This window comes from Glycine max, chromosome 13 (genome assembly GCF_000004515.6).
Source record: "Glycine max cultivar Williams 82 chromosome 13, Glycine_max_v4.0, whole genome shotgun sequence".
NCBI lineage: Eukaryota > Viridiplantae > Streptophyta > Magnoliopsida > Fabales > Fabaceae > Glycine > Glycine max.
This window is the reverse complement of record NC_038249.2, coordinates 20,415,589-20,422,070: the sequence shown is the minus strand read 5'-3', so window position 1 is coordinate 20,422,070 and position 6,482 is coordinate 20,415,589. Positions and strand designations below refer to the sequence as shown.

General features: G+C 32.1%; 1 protein-coding gene across 12 annotated transcripts in view; it reads left to right on the top strand.

The window, feature by feature from the left end:
- The first annotated feature begins 478 nt into the window (after positions 1-478).
- LOC100807762 (villin-4) overlaps positions 479-6,482 on the top strand; it is a 23,709-nt gene continuing 17,705 nt past the window's right edge. For 3 of the 12 annotated variants that reach the window (XM_014765378.2, XM_041007981.1, XM_014765372.2), the window contains exons 1-6: positions 479-1,100; positions 1,229-1,278; positions 1,367-2,463; positions 3,030-3,120; positions 3,746-3,861; positions 5,532-5,605. The gene's annotated coding sequence lies outside the window, so the exon portion shown is untranslated. Of the gene's footprint in view, positions 1,101-1,167; positions 1,279-1,366; positions 2,464-3,029; positions 3,121-3,745; positions 3,862-5,531; positions 5,606-6,482 lie in introns of all 12 variants that reach the window. The other 9 variants (XM_041007984.1, XM_041007983.1, XM_014765377.2 and 6 more) reach the window with 9 other exon arrangements.

The window sequence follows — 6,482 nt, the reverse complement described above, 5'->3', positions numbered from 1 at the left end:
AGTGTGAGCTGCAATGCAACAATAATTTCTTTAAATTGAATCACATAATAATTATAGTGATAATTTATCATAAATCAGTATGCCCCTGCATTGTAGGGGCTCTAATACTAGTTAATTCAATCTCAAAAACCTTTGATCCGGCATATATTCCTGTGAGAGAAATTAGCAAACATGGCAGTAACCTTAAAAGCTTGTTACATTGTGAAGCTTATAGAGACAACATGGTGCGGACGCCACTACTAGAAATAGAGCTTTCTACGACACACATTCTAAGACGGTTATCTGGGATCGTCTTAGAATGTGGCGCGGTGGCAAACTTGTAATTAAGATACTCGAAATTTCTTTTTACAACACACATTTTAAGACGGTTGTCAATAACCGCCTTAGAATATACTTAGGTGGCAATTTTGTAATTATTGACAAAAACAACAAGGACGGGTTTAAGAGAAAACCGCCTTCGTTTCGTTTCTAGGAATTAATTACCATGTGTGCAGGGCCGGCTTGACGTTCAGCCTTCTTTCTCTCACACACACTCTCTCTACTAAAGTCGCAAACACAAACACTTTGTGAAGTGAAGCAATGGAGTTTCAGATTTAGATCTCGTGCTAAATCATCGATCCGAGAGAGAGAAAGAGAGAGGTGTTGGATTATTGATTCGCCGAAGCATTTGAGGGTTTATCACAGACTCATTCTCAAACCCTTCGTCAATCAGACGAAAACCAAAAAATGCAAACTTCTTCGTCAATCTCCACAACATGACCAGCAGTGTGATTCTCAGAAGATCCTCTTCCGTAATCTCGCGCCGCTTCTTCGCCGCTCTTGCCTCCATCGAGCCGCTTCCTCACAGGTTCCCCGCCGACAAGTATGGTGTCTCCGACGACGGATCCCGAACCATTCACACGAAGCCCGGACCGTTGAATTTCCACGCGTCGGCGGTTCCTCGTGCGGCGCAGTTCGCCGTCTAGCGCGATTACTCTAACTACGAGGAGGTTAGCGGCGCGAATAGTGACGAAGGACTAGAGATTGCGAATCTTGGGATGGATACGCAGATCGTAGATGCTCTGGCCAAGAAAGGGATTGCGAAGCTCTTCCCCATTCAGGTAATGTCTATTTGCTGTGTTCATTAGTTTTCGTTGGGAAAAATTATGACTTCTTTTTTGTTAATAGGTTTTTTGCTTTGTTAATTGATGTTGCGAGGTTCATGTCTAGTTTTTTATTATGCCATCAGGGGACAGAGATGGTTATATGAGTGATCCTGGGCATGATCTAAATGAAAGGGTTAGGGAGCTTTATTGTTTATAATTTTTTACTTTTTGTCAACATGGTGAGGATCGTATGGCTAAGCTTTTTGAACTGGTATCCGCAGGGTTCTGTTTCTTCCTTAAATGCACATAGGGAGTCTGTTTTTGGTAAGCTTCAAAGGATAAATAAATTGTTCCTATCTGTGTTTGAAATTAGTTTCCTTGAGGTTGGATTTATGAACAGCTTAATTGGAAATGATCGAAGCTCGATTTGATGTTTGGCTTAGGCAAAGCCCTCAGTGATTTGGAAATCCAGTACACCTCTGTTTCAAATTCTTGTTAAATCAGTCTTATATGTGAATAATATCAAGACAACACTCATTAATTGACTATTCTGCACACACGAGATATTCTGCATTACCTATCTATTTGTATTGAATATACTCTTAGTTTGTAATATGTCACTTCCCTTGAAACAATCATACTAGTTTCTATTCCTGTTCCATCTTTTTCAATGTTCTTGTTTGCTATTTTATTATGTTTAATGATGCTGTTATGAAGTATATGTCAGAGCTTTTACAAGAAAGGAAGCTCAGAAGCTGTAATGTCCTAAAAGTTATGGACGAAGCAAATTAAATTTTGAGGTGATGTCTTTTTAAAATTAATATTTCATTTCATTTGTAGTATTACTTTTATTTGTGCGTGCTTTCTTTTCCCATCTTCATGTGTGCTTTCTTTTATTTGTGAGAAAGATGAAGGAGTATGATATTGATGGCACATGAGGTACGACCTCAATCCTAATCTCTCTCATTATCTAATGCTGATTAATTTCCTGCCTTGCCAACTGTCCTTTGAATCTTTTCTTTTAATCAATAAATATTAATTATTCATTTTTGTTAAAAAAAATTAATTTATGATTTTTTTCTTATTTTCTTTTTTAGAGGTGAATCAACCTTATATTTTTATTTCATGGAAGCCAATCTTAGTATTATTCTCTCATATCATAATCTCCTTTATCAATCATTTCATGCATATTTTTTTCTTTTATTATTAAATCAGTCTTATAATTTTAGTGCCTGAACTTATATTGTTCTTTCACATCATAATCTCCTAAGGTTGGCCTCTATGTCTGGCTTTGCTTCTGCTCTATTCGAGATTCTAGAGAAAGTGCATTGGTGTTTATGCTGTACTGGACACACCGCAGAAACAATAAATAAATAATGTTGGCCTCTATGTCTGGCTTTACTTCTGCTGTAAAATTTGTTTAATGTTTTGCATACTTGCCTTTTCTTTTAGGTAGTCATTGATGTTATGTTTATCAGTGTATGTTGAATTATTTTGTACAAAGACTTGTTTTTTATAGTTGGGAATTAGGAGAAATTTATTACAAAGAACTGCCAATTTCAAGCTTTCATGCTGTCCGTTTTTCTCTAATTTTAGGCAAAATTAGTTGTGATATTCTTTTTGAGCTTCAAAAGGTGTGAGCATTATTTTTTTTAAGTTCTGTAAGAAAAAGACTAACTAGTTAGACTGGTTGAATTGTGAACTGGTTCAGTTCCAGATTTCTTGTAATGAATATCATTTATCCTTTGTTATTTTGTGTTCCTGGTTATAATGTCCATTTATATCATGTCACTAGGTCCTTTCTAGATTTTTTTGCTGAAGCATTATCCCCTCTAGATATCTACGAGACATATATCTGGGTTGTTATCAATGTATAGTAGTTTTTTTTAATATATATATATGGATATATAAAATTGTAATTGAGCCAAACCAACTCCCTTTCAGGGGCGCCCTCTAGGGACTGGGAAGACTCAGACCATACTTGGGATTCTAAGTACACCATTTTGCATGCTACTCCTACAAGAATGCATTCAAAGTAAGTATAATATTTTTACATATTTCTGTAGTCTTCTATGTCTAAAAATTCTGTTTATGGTTTTCATTTTTGTCTTGAGCAAAGCATTATAAGAGTGTGCCTGGTAGAGGTGAGATTTTGAAGCATTTTTTGCTTCTACCAAGCAATTTATGGTCACATTATTATTATAAGAGTGCCAGCTAGTCGTATTGTTCCCAAAATTACATTTGCTAGCACAGCTAGTCGTAATGTTTCATCAAGAACATGCGTAGGAATTTTTCTACTTTGTAATTATGCAGTAATTTCTTTTAAGAAAATAATTATGTATAACTTATTTATTTAATCATTATTATCTTTTGTCAATTATTATTATTATCATTTTTTAAGAGTCAATTAATACATAATATTTTAAATAATTTTTAGTCATTTAATTTTTAATATTTTAAATAATCATATGTTTTATGAGTTTAATGTCTATGGCTAAATAATTAGATTGAAATCAAGTTCAGGATTCTAAGTAGCATGATATTCTGCAATGGCTTTGTTGGCGAACTAATATGTTTTTTTGTTTCTTTTTCAAATTTTGAAGTTATGTACTTAGTTGGGGATGATATATTTTTTTTTTATTTCTTGAATTCTTGTTTAGGGGAGTTGTACTTGCCTGCAGCCCAATAGATGCAGCCTTGGTGGCTACTGCAGGCAGTGATGACAGACGATTTCTCAGGAAGATTGGCCTAGGGGATTGGGCTTTTGAGCTTCAAGGTATTTGCATGACACTAAAGTTAGTGATGGATTAATATTTTTCCATTTATCACCAATGTCAAAATATTTGGTAAAATCAAGATAATGGAGGCAATACATTATAGAGAGGTAGACTTAATCTATCACATTTAAGACGTTGCAATGTGATTGTGTTATAAATTTTTATTTTTATTCTTGAATTAATCTAAAAATATCTCTTAGACAAATGTTAGTTTTATAATATTTTATACAAAAAGCTACAGAAATAAAAACAAAAGAAAGATAAAAACATGTGATGGGTTGAATAGTATGACAAAAACATGTGATGGGCAGAATATATATATATATATATATATATATATATATATATATATATATATATATATATATATAAACATGATGTGTTAATTAAGGAGTCCTTTTTTGATTAATTAGTATTTAGTATTTAGTAATGCTAATTAAGGAGTCCTCTCTGTAATCCCAAGAATATTTGGGCCAATATGACTTATGCTTCTTTTTGTAAAAAAAATTATTGTGATATGGTTGCTTGTGCACGCTAAATCTTGTTTTGGTTGGCAAGTGTTATCTCTTAAGTTTTGGTATTTTTTTGTGACTGCTTGCCATGTTTAGATTCTATGGTTAATGCAAAGTTAATTGTCTACTGCACGTATCATTATATCTTGATTGTATTCAATTGGTTTAGGAACTACCTTTCTTTTGTATTAATACAAGAACTCTTTGTTACTTAGGAACTACTGCAAAGTTAATCTTCTAATTATTTATTAGTGTAACTACTAAACGCGTTAATGTTTTAAATTCAAAGTATTTAGTTGCGTTAATCTTCTCATTATTTTAATAATATTTTTTATTAAATATATATTAATTTATATAAGTTTGTTAAAACCTTTGTAATATTCTAAATATAATTTACAGGTTTTAAAATATTTATTTATTTTAAATTTTAATTATAATATAATTTATAAATTTCAACTATTTAATTATTAAAAATAAAAAATTATAGTTGTCTAAAATTAATATTTATCCCTCATTCCCTTGTAATAGACAACCAATATTTAATTGAAAAACAAGAAAATATAATAATTAAAACCGAGGCACATCAAGCATGTGAGCATAACTTGATTGAGTTTGTTTTTTTTAGCTTTCTTTTTTAATGTTGGATATCGTATATGAGTTGTCTTGTTTTATGCATTTCAAGTGTTTGATAAATTTCCAGAGTGGCCATAAGTATTTTTTGTTATATTTTGAAAAATGCTTATATGGATTGATTAATGATTTCTTAATGGATCTTTAGATCTGTAAGCTAATGTAGATTAACTTTGATTCTTTGTTTGATTATTGTCGGACAAGTGTCTGCCCCTTATACATTGCTGGGACACTTTTGAGAAAAATACTTCTAATCTCACACTTCCTATCAAGGATCACCTTTGTCAAGAAAATTACACTTTGGGCTTGAAGTGTGCAGAATGCATAGGTTTCTTATATTGTGAAGAATAAAAGGTTTTGTTATATTGTTTGACATTATTGTGTTGTAGCCCATTAATTTTCTTTCTGCTTTGACATCATGTAATGAACCAACTCTCCAATAGGCGTTAGGCTTTAATTATTTAGTGAATTCTCATGAAAGGTTCTTTATTTAACACTTGTATTGTGTGTTGTTTTCTTTATTGTAGGAGGCTGGTAAGAAGTCCCTGGAAAAAGCTACTGAGCGTGTGAGATGCCTTGAGGATGATTTAGCAAAGTCTAGGTAAGGTTTCAAATTTGCTATATTTTCAGAAAAATATTGCATCGGTGTTCTTAATTTTTTTAGAAACATGATTGCTATAAGTAATTCTAGATTTCTTATAAATACTACCATCATGATCACACTCAGCCTTTAAACTACATTATTTTGCCATATTTTATGAATTGGGGGGAAAATTTTCATGAAAACAAATTTTTAAGAGCAAAATTTGCTACATTGTAAAACTTTAAGAGTAAAAAATACTGTCGCGGTGATTTTTGGATATCAAGCTATTGATTAGCATTGACTCGCATTTTTAAGATCACCACCGATCTTTTATTTTTCCGAAGAAAAGGGAGAAAGCTCGAAAAACCCTATTTTTGAGAGATCAAAGGTCCGGGGGTTGGTTACGCAAAGGGAAGGTACTAGCACCCTAAACGTCTATAGTACTCTATAGGAACCTCTTGCTTATTTTATCTTTATGCTAAATTAATTATTTGTTTGGAAATAAATGCTCAAGTGTGGAAAGATTAAAGAGGTGGGTTCACAAGAAAGGAGAAGAAAAAAGTTTTTGTTTATTTTTATTTGATTTGGGAAGACAAAGTCTTTTGCCTACATACCCGAATGGGATCAAAATCATGTAGCTCGGGGTAGAAAGTCAAGTGATTGGTTTTGATTGATTTTAAAGTTCGAAAAAAGAAGAGTTTAGGCAAGGTAAGAGGCCGAAAAGGCATAGAAGAAAAAGAAGTGAGTTCGATTGATTTTAAATTAGAAAAAATGTTTTGATTGATTAAAGATTGATTAAAGATTTGATTAAGAAAGAAAGAAAAGATTGACCCTTTTTTTTGAAATTTTGATTATGGAAAGTTTTTGTTTTTTTTTGTTTTTTTTTTTTTTTTTT